The sequence below is a fragment of the Acipenser ruthenus genome, chromosome 13 (genome assembly GCF_902713425.1).
Source record: "Acipenser ruthenus chromosome 13, fAciRut3.2 maternal haplotype, whole genome shotgun sequence".
Lineage (NCBI taxonomy): Eukaryota > Metazoa > Chordata > Actinopteri > Acipenseriformes > Acipenseridae > Acipenser > Acipenser ruthenus.
The window spans coordinates 15,807,839-15,824,577 of NC_081201.1; the positions used below are offsets into that span (position 1 = coordinate 15,807,839).

The 16,739-nt window shown below is 40.5% G+C and overlaps 1 long non-coding RNA gene and 2 other non-coding genes across 3 annotated transcripts; 2 read left to right on the plus strand and 1 right to left on the minus strand.

The window, feature by feature from the left end:
- Window positions 1–2,574: 2,574 nt before the first annotated feature.
- On the minus strand, window positions 2,575–8,572 carry LOC131740204 (uncharacterized). The gene is made up of 3 exons (XR_009330827.1): window positions 3,625–8,572; window positions 3,282–3,340; window positions 2,575–3,204 (listed from the first exon to the last, which is right to left on the minus strand). It is a non-coding gene; the product is annotated as an uncharacterized LOC131740204 (long non-coding RNA).
- Window positions 5,118–5,190, plus strand: trnaa-agc (transfer RNA alanine (anticodon AGC)). The gene has a single exon. It is a non-coding gene; the product is annotated as a tRNA-Ala (tRNA).
- Window positions 8,573–9,252: 680 nt separating the features above from the next.
- On the plus strand, window positions 9,253–9,325 carry trnaa-agc (transfer RNA alanine (anticodon AGC)). Its single transcript has one exon. It is a non-coding gene; the product is annotated as a tRNA-Ala (tRNA).
- Window positions 9,326–16,739: the final 7,414 nt, after the last annotated feature.

Here is a 16,739-nt window from a genome sequence, read left to right on the forward strand (position 1 = left end):
AGAGTTCAGGTTTAAACTCAGAGTTTGTTAAACCTGCTTTCTGAAACAGGTCCCTGGTCTTCCTTGAGAACAAAAGTTTTTTACTGGTAATGAGGACAAAAAGAAAGAATGAAACCTACGGCAAGCACTGTCTGAAACATCAAATAAAAATGAGAGAATCATTTTCGCCTAGCTCTGGGCAGCAACGTGTCGTATATTGTCAAGTGTGGGGAATTAGCTCAAATGGTAGAGCACTCGCTTAGCATGCGAGAAATAGCGGGATCCATACCCGCATTCTCCAATGGATGCTCTTTCTTTACTAAATAGTTGGAAAATGTTCAATCTGGTCTTCCTTGATAACAAAAGTTATTTACTGGTAATGAGGACAAAACGAAAGAATGAAACCTACGGCAACAACTGTCTGAAACAACATCATCATCATCAAAGTAATAAAAATAAGAGAATCATTTTCGCCTAGCTTTGGGCAGCCACGTGTCATACATTGTCAAGTGTGGGGAATTAGCTCAAATGGTAGAGCGCTCACTTAGTATGCGAGAAGTAACGGGATCTATACCCGCATTCTCCAATGGATGCTCTTTCTTTACTAAATGGTTGGAAAATGTTCAATCTGGTCTTCCTTGAGAACAAAAGTTATTTACTGGTAATGAGGACAAAAAGAAAGAACGAAACCTACGGCAACTGTCTGAAACATCAATAAAAATGAGAATCATTTTCGCCGAACTCTGGGCAGCCACGTGTCACACTTTGTCAAGTGTGGGGAATTAGCTCAAATGGTAGAGCGCTCGCTTAGCATGCGAGAACTACCGGGATCGATACCCGCATTCTCCAATGGATGCTCTTTCTTTACTAAATGGTTGGAAAATGTTCAATCTGGTCTTACTTGAGAACAAAAGTTTTTTACTGGTAATGAGGACAAAAAGAATGAAACCTACGGCAACTGTCTGAAACATCAAAATAAAAAAGAATCATTTTCGCCTAGCTCTGGGCAGCAACGTGTCGTATTTTGTCAAGTGTGGGGAATTAGCTCAAATGGTAGAGCGCTCGATACCCGCATTCTCCAATGGATGCTCTTTCTTTACTAAATGGTTGGAAAATGTTCAATCTGGGCCCTGTTTCAGAAAGCGGGTTTAGTGAAAACTCAGAGTTAGTTGACTCAGAGTTGAAGGAAACTCTGAGTTTTCGGTTTCACGAAGCCAGTTCAGCTTAACTCTGAGTCAGTTACTATGGCAACATACTCCGTGAAGCTAGCAGGTTTTCTTCAACTAACCCTGAGTTTCTCCTCTTTAGCTGAAGCCTGCAGACTGAAGGAGGGAGTCAGACATGGCGTGTCCTTTTCTTGAAGAGCCAGTTGATATTGAAGCACAGATACTCCGCAGAAATCTCCGTCGGGAGAGGGTGATCAGACCCCGCTTGGATGTTTTATCATTCCCTGATGATCATCTGTTTACGTTACCATTTTTCTGCTCAATCGATCATTCATCTGAACAATATTCTCAGCCCTCATATCGTTCATATGACACATCGTGGACATGCTCTCAGTTCGGAACAAATTCTTTGTGTTGCACTTCGTTTTTTTGCCAACGGGAGTTTTCTATATAACATCGGTGACGCTGAGCATATTTCCAAGGCAACCGTCTGTAGGGCTGTCAGAAATGTGACTCTAGCACTGAAACGTTTTACTGTACACTTTTGTGGTGTTCCCAAGTCACAGACCTACAAGACTCATCAAAGAAGAATTCCACAGAATTGCAGGTATCAGTCTAAGCAATAATTAATTTATTTAGTATGAAGCTTTGAGACTTGAAGCACTAATCAGTTAATTTGATATATTTTAGGGTTTCCAGGTGTGATTGGCTGCATAGATGGCACTCATATTCCTATCATAGCTCCTTCAGTAAATGAAGGAGATTATGTGAATAGGAAGTCTTTCCACAGCATTAATGTGCAGGTAGGCGTAAATAGTAGCCTTTAGCATTCCAAATGAAAGATACTTCACAATACAGCTACTGCAGCTAATTACTGTTCTGCACTGTGAAGATCATATGTGATGCAGCCCACATCATCAGCAACGTGGAAGCAAAGTGGCCTGGGTCTGTGCATGACTCGCGAATGTTTCGTGAGTGTACACTGAGTGCTAGATTTGCCTGTGGTGAGTTTATATATATATAGCTATATCCTATTATAATCAATATTTTGTTTCCTCCTATTGCAACTGAAAATTTAAACTGTATCCTCGTATTATCATAGGAGAGTTCGATGGTTACCTGCTCGGTGACAGAGGGTACCCCTGCCAGCCCTATTTGCTGACCCCTTACTCTGATCCTGAGCCCGGCCCGCAGCAACGTTATAACTTGGCTCACTGCAGGACACGAGCCAGGGTAGAGATGACCATTGGGATGCTCAAGGCCCGGTTCCAGTGCCTTCGTAGGCTCAGGGTCACCCCAGAAAGGGCATGTGACATTACTGTGGCATGTGTGATTCTCCACAACATTGCCACAATTAGAGGAGAACAATGTCCTACTCAACCAGTGAACGATCCTGATAATGATCCTGACGCACGAGATGGAAGAGCAGTCAGAGACACAATATGCTACCATCATTTCTGACTGACCCATCACCTCCCCAGTGTCAAATAAAGACAATATGCCTCTCTTTTTATTAAGTCTTCTTTATTTCCTGCAAGTACAAATGCAGTACAGTAGTTAATATTTTTTATGTTGTTCAAACAAGTAACATCATCCACCTGTGGGCACCTCACCCACCTTTAACTGATGTTCCAGCAGTTGTATTTCTAGTTTTGCCTTTCGCATCTGCAGCCTTATGTGGTCCATTTCTAAATTACATTTTTCAATTTGTTTATTTAAGTACACCTTGTACAGCTGTTTCACAGGGAGCTATAGGAACACAAAACAATGACATTGAATTTCACAGTGCCAGGTCTACTTAGTTTCATTGTAAGTCATGGGCCAATGCTGAACAACATCTTACTGAGGTAAGTTGTGCTGTGGAGGTGGATGGACCCTCTTCCTCATTGTAATTTCCAGCATCTTTTTCGCTCTTACAGAAAAAGAATGTGCAAGTTTTATTTTTGGTACAACACTATCATCAACTGTTAGATGTTACTTTTAAGGTGTGAACCTCAATAGGTCTCTCTGTATCTTCCCTCTCTGTGGCAGCTGACAAGGTGTCTTCATCATCATCCTCCTGTAATGAAAATTACCAATTTTTGTGTTCTACTTTAACCCATTATGAAACATCTGTGGAGAATTAAAAGTACTTACAACTGCATAGAGGTCTGTTATGGCAGAAGGCTCCACCAGACAGATTACACCATCAGTAACTGGTAGAAGATGAAGAAGATTAGACAGTTAAATTATAACTTTACCCAGAAAAGTGCCCCACCTAATTTGAATTTTGTTTTTACAACAGTTTTTACAACAGTGTGCAGGCCACCTTAAAATAGATTATGATGTCTGAAGGAGTAACAGCAGTCAATTGCAAAGAATTGTACCACTACAAGAAAATCAGTGTGCCAAGTTGTGTCTAAAATGGATGGGTGGGCGTCACTGAGCTAACACTGGCAAAAGGATGAATGTACATATATCATTAATTTGAATAACTAACCTCTTATGTAGGCCCTTGTGTCCTGGGGGTTGGTTGGGTCAGATGAGCTTCCTCCAGAGATGCCTTCAGCAATAGGTCGCCCACTGTTTTGACTGAGGGCCATCTCTTCAGCCTCTGTGAGTGGTGGTGGTGGTGGACCCCCACCTGTTTTTCGGCCCTCAGCCTTTTTTCTATTGGCTATGGAGGTCAAATTTGAACATGTCCAGTAAGCACAAATTTGGAGACTTGTATGTATAAAGGCATTTAGGTGTTACTTTCAAATAGACAATATTAAATACTGGCAGTGTTGGGATGGCTGAAAAATTTACTTTTTTTTTTGCTTAGAACATTTCACTAACTACTTAAATATATCACATGTTGAATGTAGCCACTGAATGCGGTTTAATTAGGTTGGGTAGGCTAAACAACATAACAATTGCTTGTAATGAAGTCATACCTTACCTGTTTGAAGTATATTTCTATATTTCATCTTCAGTTGCTGCCAAGTACGTTTTGTGCCGGTTGGGTTGCACCTGCATAAATATTAAACACGCGCACACACACACACACACACACACACACACACACACACACACACACACACATATATATATATATATATATATATATATATATATATATATATAAAATAAATGTTGAATAAGTGGAACACTCGAGATAAAACTTCTTTTTATTCAATTAATACTCACGCATTGACTCGGTCAGCAATTTCCTGCCACGCCAGCTCACGTTATTTTGCTGCTGCTACAGTATTGCTTTTTTTCTTAAATATATACTCTTATTCTGCATACGCATTCATTAATATTTCTATCTTCTCTGGGGAGAAGTAGAAGGTTCGAGCCCTTTATTCTCCTGTTGCCATGACGAATCAGGTTATCTGCGTTCCTTTGATGAGGGCTTTTTATCTCCTCATGCACGCGCTTTACTCAGGGTTAACTTAACTCAGAGTTGATTGAACTCATTGTTATCACCTGTTCTGAAACCGAAAACTCTGAGTTTGACAACTCAGTTAGTCAACCCAGAGTTCAGGTTTAAACTCAGAGTTTGTTAAACCTGCTTTCTGAAACAGGGCCCTGGTCTTCCTTGAGAACAAAAGTTTTTTACTGGTAATGAGGACAAAAAGAAAGAATGAAACCTACGGCAAGCACTGTCTGAAACATCATTAAATAAAAATAAGAGAATCATTTTCGCCTAGCTCTGGGCAGCCACGTGTCATTCATTGTCAAGTGTGGGGAATTAGCTCAAATGGTAGAACGCTCGCTTAGCATGTGAAAAATAGCGGGATCCATACCCGCATTCTCCAATAGATGCTCTTTCTTTACTAAATGGTTGGAAAATGTTCAATCTGGTCTTCCTTGAGAACAAAAGTTTTTTACTGGTAATGAGGACAAAAAGAATGAAACCTACGGCAACTGTCTGAAACATCAAAATAAAAAAGAGAGAATCATTTTCGCCTAGCTCTGGGCAGCAACGTGTCGTATTTTGTCAAGTGTGGGGAATTAGCTCAAATGGTAGAGCGCTCGCTTAGCATGCGAGAAGTAGCGGGATCGATACCCGCATTCTCCAATGGATGCTCTTTCTTTACTAAATGGTTGGAAAATGTTCAATCTGGTCTTCCTTGAGAATAAAAGTTTTTTACTGGTAATGAGGACAAAAAGAATGAAACCTACGGCAACTGTCTGAAACATCAAAAAAAAAAAGAGAATAATTTTCGCCTAGCTCTGGGCAGCAACGTGTCGTTTTTTGTCAAGTGTGGGGAATTAGCTCAAATGGTAGAGCACTCGCTTAGCATGCGAGAAGTAACGGGATCACTACCCGCATTCTCCAATGGATGCTCTTTCTTTACTAAATGGTTGCAAAATGTTCAATCTGGGCCCTGTTTCAGAAAGCGGGTTTAGTGAAAACTCAGTTAGTTGACTCAGAGTTGAAGGAAACTCTGGGTTTTCGGTTTCACGAAGCCAGTTCAGCTTAACTCTGAGTCAGTTACTATGGCAACATACTCCGTGAAGCTAACCTGCTCGCTAGCAGGTTTTCTTCAACTAACCCTGAGTTTCTCCTCTTTAGCTGAAGCCTGCAGACTGAAGGAGGAGTCAGACATGGCGTGTCCTTTTCTTGAAGAGCCAGTTGATATTGAAGCACAAATACTCCGCAGAAATCTCCGTCGGGAGAGGGTGATCAGACCCCGCTTGGATGTTTTATCATTCCCTGATGATCATCTGTTTACGTTACCGTTTTTCTGCTCAATCGATCATTCATCTGAACAATATTCTCAGCCCTCATATCGTTCATATGACACATCGTGGACATGCTCTCAGTTCGGAACAAATTCTTTGTGTTGCACTTCGTTTTTTTGCCAACGGGAGTTTTCTATATAACATCGGTGACGCTGAGCATATTTCCAAGGCAACCGTCTGTCGGGCTGTCAGAAATGTGACTCTAGCACTGAAACGTTTTACTGTACACTTTTGTGGTGTTCCCAAGTCACAGACCTACAAGACTCATCAAAGAAGAATTCCACAGAATTGCAGGTATCAGTCTAAGCAATAATTAATTTATTTAGTATGAAGCTTTGAGACTTGAAGCACTAATCAGTTAATTTGATATATTTTAGGGTTTCCAGGTGTGATTGGCTGCATAGATGGCACTCATATTCCTATCATAGCTCCTTCAGTAAATGAAGGAGATTATGTGAATAGGAAGTCTTTCCACAGCATTAATGTGCAGGTAGGCGTAAATAGTAGCCTTTAGCATTCCAAATGAAAGATACTTCACAATACAGCTACTGCAGCTAATTACTGTTCTGCACTGTGAAGATCATATGTGATGCAGCCCACATCATCAGCAACGTGGAAGCAAAGTGGCCTGGGTCTGTGCATGACTCGCGAATGTTTCGTGAGTGTACACTGAGTGCTAGATTTGCCTGTGGTGAGTTTATATATATATAGCTATATCCTATTATAATCAATATTTTGTTTCCTCCTATTGCAACTGAAAATTTAAACTGTATCCTCGTATTATCATAGGAGAGTTCGATGGTTACCTGCTCGGTGACAGAGGGTACCCCTGCCAGCCCTATTTGCTGACCCCTTACTCTGATCCTGAGCCCGGCCCACAGCAACGTTATAACTTGGCTCACTGCAGGACACGAGCCAGGGTAGAGATGACCATTGGGATGCTCAAGGCCCGGTTCCAGTGCCTTCGTAGGCTCAGGGTCACCCCAGAAAGGGCATGTGACATTACTGTGGCATGTGTGATTCTCCACAACATTGCCACAATTAGAGGAGAACAATGTCCTACTCAACCAGTGAACGATCCTGATAATGATCCTGACGCACGAGATGAAAGAGCAGTCAGAGACACAATATGCTACCATCATTTCTGACTGACCCATCACCTCCCCAGTGTCAAATAAAGACAATATGCCTTTCTTTTTATTAAGTCTTCTTTATTTCCTGCAAGTACAAATGCAGTACAGTAGTTAATATTTTTTTATGTTGTTCAAACAAGTAACATCATCCACCTGTGGGCACCTCACCCACCTTTAACTGATGTTCCAGCAGTTGTATTTCTAGTTTTGCCTTTCGCATCTGCAGCCTTATGTGGTCCATTTCTAAATTACATTTTTCAATTTGTTTATTTAAGTACACCTTGTACAGCTGTTTCACAGGGAGCTATAGGAACACAAAAAAATGACTTTGAATTTCACAGTGCCAGGTCTACTTAGTTTCATTGTAAGTCATGGGCCAATGCTGAACAACATCTTACTGAGGTAAGTTGTGCTGTGGAGGTGGATGGACCCTCTTCCTCATTGTAATTTCCAGCATCTTTTTCGCTCTTACAGAAAAAGAATGTGCAAGTTTTATTTTTGGTACAACACTATCATCAACTGTTAGATGTTACTTTTAAGGTGTGAACCTCAATAGGTCTCTCTGTATCTTCCCTCTCTGTGGCAGCTGACAAGGTGTCTTCATCATCATCATCCTCCTGTAATGAAAATTAACAATTTTTGTGTTCTACTTTAACCCATTATGAAACATCTGTGGAGTATTAAGAGTACTTACAACTGCATAGAGGTCTGTTATGGCAGAAGGCTCCACCAGACAGATTACACCATCAGTAACTGGTAGAAGATGAAGAAGATTAGACAGTTAAATTATAACTTTACCCAGAAAAGTGCCCCACCTAATTTGAATTTTGTTTTTACAACAGTGTGCAGGCCACATCACAATTTTTCAAATATATAATTCTCGAGTCACCTTAAAATAGATTATGATGTCTGAAGGAGTAACAGCAGTCAATTGCAAAGAATTGTACCACTACAAGAAAATCAGTGTGCCAAGTTGTGTCTAAAATGGATGGGTGGGCGTCACTGAGCTAACACTGGCAAAAGGATGAATGTACATATATCATTAATTTGAATAACTAACCTCTTATGTAGGCCCTTGTGTCCTGGGGGGTGGTTGGGTCAGATGAGCTTCCTCCAGAGATGTCTTCAGCAATAGGTCGCCCACTGTTTTGACTGAGGGCCATCTCTTCAGCCTCTGTGAGTGGTGGTGGTGGTGGACCCCCACCTGTTTTTCGGCCCTCAGCCTTTTTTCTATTAGCTATGGAGGTCAAATTTGAACATGTCCAGTAAGCACAAATTTGGAGACTTGTATGTATAAAGGCATTTAGGTGTTACTTTCAAGTAGACAATATTAAATACTGGCAGTGTTGGGATGGCTGAAAAATTTACTTTTTTTTTTGCTTAGAAAATTTCACTAACTACTTAAATATATCACATGTTGAATGTAGCCACTGAATGCGGTTTAATTAGGTAGGGTAGGCTAAACAACATAACAATTGCTTGTAATGAAGTTATACCTTACCTGTTTGAAGTATATTTTTATATTTCATCTTCAGTTGCTGCCAAGTACGTTCTGTGCCGGTTGGGTTGCACCTACATAAATATTAAACACGCGCACACACACACACACATATTATATATATATATATATATATATATATATATATATATATATATAATAAATGTTGAATAAGTGGAACACTCGAGATAAAACTTTTCTTTTTTTTCAATTAATACTCACACATTGACTCGGTCAGCAATTTCCTGCCACGCCAGCTCACGTTATTTTGCTGCTGCTACGGTATTGCTTTTTTTCTTAAATATATACTCTTATTCTGCATACGCATTCATTAATATTTCTATCTTCTCTGGGGAGAAGTAGAAGGTTCGAGCCCTTTATTCTCCTGTTGCCATGACGAATCAGGTTATCTGCGTTCCTTTGATGAGGGCTTTTTATCTCCTCATGCACGCGCTTTACTCAGGGTTAACTTAACTCAGAGTTGATTGAACTCATTGTTATCACCTGTTCTGAAACCGAAAACTCTGAGTTTGACAACTCAGTTAGTCAACCCAGAGTTCAGGTTTAAACTCAGAGTTTGTTAAACCTGCTTTCTGAAACAGGGCCCTGGTCTTCCTTGAGAACAAAAGTTTTTTACTGGTAATGAGGACAAAAAGAAAGAATGAAACCTACGGCAAGCACTGTCTGAAACATCATTAAATAAAAATAAGAGAATCATTTTCGCCTAGCTCTGGGCAGCAACGTGTCGTATTTTGTCAAGTGTGGGGAATTAGCTCAAATGGTAGAGCGCTCGCTTAGCATGCGAGAAGTAGCGGGATCGATACCCGCATTCTCCAATGGATGCTCTTTCTTTACTAAATGGTTGGAAAATGTTCAATCTGGTCTTACTTGAGAACAAAAGTTTTTTACTGGTAATGAGGACAAAAAGAATGAAACCTACAGCAAGTCTGAAACATCAATAAAAATGAGATACATTTTTGCCGAGCTCTGGGCAGCCACGTGTCACACTTTGTCAAGTGTGGGGAATTAGCTCAAATGGTAGAGCGCTCGCCTAGCATGCGAGAAGTAGCGGGATCGATACCCGCATTATCCAATGGATGCGCTTTCTTTACTAAATGTTTGGAAAATGTTCAATCTGGTCTTCCTTGAGAACAAAAGTTATTTACTGGTAATGAGGACAAAAAGAAAGAACGAAACCTACGGCAACTGTCTGAAACATGATGAGCAATAAAAATAAGAGAATCATTTTCGCCTAGCTCTGGGCAGCCACGTGTCACGCTTTGTCAAGTGTGGGGAATTAGCTCAAATGGTAGAGCGCTCGCTTAGCATGCGAGAAGTAACAGGATCAATACCTGCATTCTCCAATGGATGCTCTTTCTTTACTAAATGGTTGCAAAATGTTCAATCTGGGCCCTGTTTCAGAAAGCGGGTTTAGTGAAAACTCAGAGTTAGTTGACTCAGAGTTGAAGGAAACTCAGAGTTTTCGGTTTCACGAAGCCAGTTCAGCTTAACTCTGAGTCAGTTACTATGGCAACATACTCCGTGAAGCTAACCTGCTCGCTAGCAGGTTTTCTTCAACTAACCCTGAGTTTCTCCTCTTTAGCGGAAGCCTGCAGACTGAAGGAGGGAGTCAGACATGGCGTGTCCTTTTCTTAAAGAGCCAGTTGATATTGAAGCACAGATACTCCGCAGAAATCTCCGTCGGGAGAGGGTGATCAGACCCCGCTTGGCTGTTTTATCATTCCCTGATGATCATCTGTTTACGTTACCGTTTTTCTGCTCAATCGATCATTCATCTGAACAATATTCTCAGCCCTCATATCGTTCATATGACACATCGTGGACATGCTCTCAGTTCGGAACAAATTCTTTGTGTTGCACTTCGTTTTTTTGCCAACGGGAGTTTTCTATATAACATCGGTGACGCTGAGCATATTTCCAAGGCAACCGTCTGTCGGGCTGTCAGAAATGTGACTCTAGCACTGAAACGTTTTACTGTACACTTTTGTGGTGTTCCCAAGTCACAGACCTACAAGACTCATCAAAGAAGAATTCCACAGAATTGCAGGTATCAGTCTAAGCAATAATTAATTTATTTAGTATGAAGCTTTGAGACTTGAAGCACTAATCAGTTAATTTGATATATTTTAGGGTTTCCAGGTGTGATTGGCTGCATAGATGGCACTCATATTCCTATCATAGCTCCTTCAGTAAATGAAGGAGATTATGTGAATAGGAAGTCTTTCCACAGCATTAATGTGCAGGTAGGCGTAAATAGTAGCCTTTAGCATTCCAAATGAAAGATACTTCACAATACAGCTACTGCAGCTAATTACTGTTCTGCACTGTGAAGATCATATGTGATGCAGCCCACATCATCAGCAACGTGGAAGCAAAGTGGCCTGGGTCTGTGCATGACTCGCGAATGTTTCGTGAGTGTACACTGAGTGCTAGATTTGCCTGTGGTGAGTTTATATATATATATAGCTATATCCTATTATAATCAATATTTTGTTTCCTCCTATTGCAACTGAAAATTTAAACTGTACCCTCGTATTATCATAGGAGAGTTCGATGGTTACCTGCTCGGTGACAGAGGGTACCCCTGCCAGCCCTATTTGCTGACCCCTTACTCTGATCCTGAGCCCGGCCCGCAGCAACGTTATAACTTGGCTCACTGCAGGACACGAGCCAGGGTAGAGATGACCATTGGGATGCTCAAGGCCCAGTTCCAGTGCCTCCGTAGGCTCAGGGTCACCCCAGAAAGGGCATGTGACATTATTGTGGCATGTGTGATTCTCCACAACATTGCCACAATTAGAGAACAATGTCCTACTCAACCAGTGAACGATCCTGATAATGATCCTGACCACCCTGCTGATGCACGAGATGGAAGAGCAGTGAGAGACACAATATGCTACCATCATTTCTGACTGACCCATCACCTCCCCAGTGTCAAATAAAGACAATATGCCTTTCTTTTTATGAAGTCTTCTTTATTTCCTGCAAGTACAAATGCAGTACAGTAGTTAATATTTTTTATGTTGTTCAAACAAGTAACATCATCCACCTGTGGGCACCTCACCCACCTTTAACTGATGTTCCAGCAGTTGTATTTCTAGTTTTGCCTTTCGCATCTGCAGTCTTATGTGGTCCATTTCTAAATTACATTTTTCAATTTGTTTATTTAAGTACACCTTGTACAGCTGTTTCACAGGGAGCTATAGGAACACAAAAAAATGACATTGAATTTCACAGTGCCAGGTCTACTTAGTTTCATTGTAAGTCATGGGCCAATGCTGAACAACATCTTACTGAGGTAAGTTGTGCTGTGGAGGTGGATGGACCCTCTTCCTCATTGTAATTTCCAGCATCTTTTTCGCTCTTACAGAAAAAGAATGTGCAAGTTTTATTTTTGGTACAACACTATCATCAACTGTTAGATGTTACTTTTAAGGTGTGAACCTCAATAGGTCTCTCTGTATCTTCCCTCTCTGTGGCAGCTGACAAGGTGTCTTCATCATCATCATCCTCCTGTAATGAAAATTAACAATTTTTGTGTTCTACTTTAACCCATTATGAAACATCTGTGGAGTATTAAGAGTACTTACAACTGCATGGAGGTCTGTTATGGCAGAAGGCTCCACCAGACAGATTACACCATCAGTAACTGGTAGAAGAAGATTAGACAGTTAAATTATAACTTTACCCAGAAAAGTGCCCCACCTAATTTGAATTTTGTTTTTACAACAGTGTGCAGGCCACATCACAATTTTTCAAATATATAACTCTCGAGTCACCTTAAAAGTAGATTATGATGTCTGAAGGAGTAACGGCAGTCAATTGCAAAGAATTGTACCACTACAAGAAAATCAGTGTGCCAAGTTGTGTCTTAAATGGATGGGTGGGCGTCACTGAGCTAACACTGGCAAAAGGATGAATGTACATATATCATTAATTTGATTAACTAACCTCTTATGTAGGCCCTTGTGTCCTGGGGGGTGGTTGGGTCAGATGAGCTTCCTCCAGAGATGCCTTCAGCAATAGGTCGCCCACTGTTTTGACTGAGGGCCATCTCTTCAGCCTCTGTGAGTGGTGGTGGTGGTGGACCCCCACCTGTTTTTCGGCCCTCAGCTTTTTTTCTATTGGCTATAGAGGTCAAATTTGAACATGTCCAGTAAGCACAAGTTTGGAGACTTGTATGTATAAAGGCATTTAGGTGTTACTTTCAAATAGACAATATTAAATACTGGCAGTGTTGGGATGGCTGAAAAATTTACTTTTTTTTTGCTTAGAAAATTTCACTAACTACTTAAATATATCACATGTTGAATGTAGCCACTGAATGCGGTTTAATTAGGTAGGGTAGGCTAAACAACATAACAATTGCTTGTAATGAAGTTATACCTTACCTGTTTGACGTATATTTTTATATTTCATCTTCAGTTGCTGCCAAGTACGTTTTGTGCCGGTTGGGTTGCACCTACATAAATATTAAACACGCGCACACACACACACACACACACACATATATATATATATATATATATATATATATATATATATATATATATATATATATATATATATATATATATATAATAAATGTTGAATAAGTGGAACACTCGAGATAAAACTTTTCTTTTTTTTCAATTAATACTCACACATTGACTCGGTCAGCAATTTCCTGTCACGCCAGCTCACGTTATTTTGCTGCTGCTACGGTATTGCTTTTTTTCTTAAATATATACTCTTATTCTGCATACGCATTCATTAATATTTCTATCTTCTCTGGGGAGAAGTAGAAGGTTCGAGCCCTTTATTCTCCTGTTGCCATGACGAATCAGGTTATCTGCGTTCCTTTGATGAGGGCTTTTTATCTCCTCATGCACGTGCTTTACTCAGGGTTAACTTAACTCAGAGTTGATTGAACTCATTGTTATCACCTGTTCTGAAACCGAAAACTCTGAGTTTGACAACTCAGTTAGTCAACCCAGAGTTCAGGTTTAAACTCAGAGTTTGTTAAACCTGCTTTCTGAAACAGGGCCCTGGTCTTCCTTGAGAACAAAAGTTTTTTACTGGTAATGAGGACAAAAAGAAAGGACGAAACCTACGGCAAGCACTGTCTGAAACATCATTAAATAAAAATAAGAGAATCATTTTCGCCTAGCTCTGGGCAGCCACGTGTCATTCATTGTCAAGTGTGGGGAATTAGCGCAAATGGTAGAGCACTCGCTTAGCATGCGAGAAGTAGCGGGATCCATACCCGCATTCTCCAATGGATGCTCTTTCTTTACTAAATGGTTGGAAAATGTTCAATCTGGTCTAGACATCGTGGGAGAAGTAGAAGTGGACAAGTACAACATAGTTGAAAGCAGGTTGACAACTGCAGAAGCTAAACTAAACTAAAAAAAAAAGGTCTTCAAGCCAGTAATCTGTGACAACTGCATGATTTGGGAAATACGAGAAAACCCAACAGAGCTCAACCAAGTTTGTGTAAAGTGCCGCATGATCCAGGACTTGCTTCAGCAATTAAGCCTGCTAGAAAAGGAGCTGGAGGAAATGAGACAGCAACAGGAGTTTGAGGAGCTGACACACCCACAATTCATGGAAGTCTGCACCCCTAGCAGACTGAAAGCCACCAGGGAGTTGGAAGAGAGTCGAAACAGCTGGGTTCAGATAGGCAGAAGCAGCGAAAAAAAGAAACTTCATCAAACACAACCACCAGAAATCCAGACATCCAACAAATTTGAGCCACTTCAACATTTAGATGACCAAAACCAACATCAAGAGAATGAAAGAAACAACATCCAGGACCCTATAAACAGTGCTGGCCAGGCAGCAAAAAGAAGGAAGGTCATGATTGTTGGGGACTCCATATTGAGAAACACAGCAAGTTCAGTTTGCAGTTTGGACCCCCTTACTACAACAGTGTGCTGCCTTCCAGGAGCCTCAGTCAAGCACATCACTGAGAATGTGGACAGGCTCCTAGAACGAACAGGAGACGACCCGGTATTAGTCGTCCACATCGGTACAAACAACATTGGAAGAGACAGGCCAAGATCCCTGCAAAACAAATTCAGAGAGCTAGGAAGGAAATTAAAAGACAAGACCAAAACTGTGGTATTTTCTGGGATACTGCCGGCGCCTTGCAAAAGACCATATGGACAGCTGGAAATACAAAATCAAAATGCATGGCTGAAATCGTGGTGCACACAGGAAGGCTTCACCTTTCTTGAACATTGGAGCACATTCTACAACAAGGACTATCTATACAGGTGGGACGGACTGCACTTAAACAGAAAGGGAACCAATCTACTCGGAGAAAGGATCCTTCAGGAGGTCCAGAAGCATTTCAACTAGAAAGGAAGTGGGGAGAAAACAAAAAAACAGAAGGGAGACCACATCAAAACAAGGGCAACAACTCAGGTAAGACCACTATTAAATGTATTTATCTTAATGCTAGAAGTCTCAGAAACAAAATGTTAGAACTTGAAGCTACTGCACTAACAAGTAACTACGATGTGATAGGTGTTACAGAAACTTGGTTGTCTGAGAGTAATGGAGACGAATATAATATTAGTGGGTACACACTATATAGGAAAGACAGGCAGGACAGAAGAGGCGGAGGGGTAGCGCTATACATAAGAAATAGTCTTCAAGCCCAGGTGTTAAATCAGGACAAAGAAAACAATGCAGAATCAATATGGGTCAGAATAATGGACACAAATTCAAAGGGCATAATAATAGGAGCATGCTATAGACCGCCTGTGGCAGGATGACAGAGGTTTGAGGCTCAGAGACAGTGGAAGGGGCAAAATAATGATCTTTATTAAACAAAAATAATCAAATAAACAGGCACAAGGGCCAACAAAAAGGTTCAAACAAAATACAGAAATGTAGGCTGGGCATTAGCCTTCACTACAGTTTCTTTTTCAAAAAACTAAACAGCACAGCACACCAACAAACAAAACTCACCCAAAAACTCCTCTCTCTAACAAAGGGTTTCAGCTGTCTTTTATAGTCCGTGGCTGGAGCCCAATTAACTAATAATTAACAATTATACACTTAAGGCTCCAGCCACATTCTCACATGCATTTTACAGGGAGGAATTTAACCCCCTCCCTGCCAATCCAAAACAAACCAAGAATCACAAAAACATAATGAAAACAGTAAAAATAACAACAATAACAAAACACAAATTTATAGGGGCGAGCTAGCACCCCATCACACCGCCAAATTCAGATGCTGAGCAAAATAATCTGTTGTACAATGACATTCGAAATGCGTGTAGAAAAGGAGAAGCCATACTAATGGGGGATTTCAACTTCCCCTGTATAAAATGGGAAAACCCGATGGGGGGCACGACGGACGAAATTGAAATGGTGGAAATGACAAATGACTGCTTCCTAACGCAATTTGTCAAGGCACCGACTAGAGGGGAGGCATGCCTTGACTTAGTCTTTTCAAATAATGAAGACAGAATAACTAAAACAGAGGTCAGAGAGCCATTGGCAAACTCAGACCACAACATGGTCTCATTTGAAATATTTTTAAAACCCCAAAAGTAATGACTAAAGCTAAGGTTTACAATTTTAGAAAAGCAAACTATGAAGGTATGAAACGGAGACTAACAGAAGTAGATTGGAGTAAAATAGAGAAAACATCCACAGAAAAAGGATGGCTGTTTTTTAAAAATGTAGTACTAGAGGCACAAAACAATTACATCCCAAAAGTAGACAAATCTAAATCTAAAACAAAATTGCCAAAATGGTTTAATAGATCAATTAAAAAAAATATTCAGCGAAAAAAGGCACTTTACAGAGCGTTTAAAAGGGACCAAAAACAAAGTACACAGAAAGAGAACTTGGAACTGCAAACACAAGTCAAAAAGGAAGTTAGAAAGGCCAAAAGAGAGATAGAAATCAATATTGCTAAGGGGGCTAAAACCAATTCCAAAATATTTTTCCAATATTATAACAGCAAGAGAACATTCAAAGAGGAGGTTAAATGTCTAAGAGACACAAGTGGCAAAATCATAGATGAAGAATAAAAAATAGCAAATATATTAAATGATTACTTTTCACAGGTTTTTACAAAGGAGGACACGGACAACATGCCCGACATGTCGACCTGTTCCTATCCAATTTGAAATAACTTTAGCATAACAGAGACAGAAGTGTTAAAGGGACTAGGAGCTCTTAAAATAAACAAATCCCCTGGGCCAGATGAGATCCTCCCAATAGTACT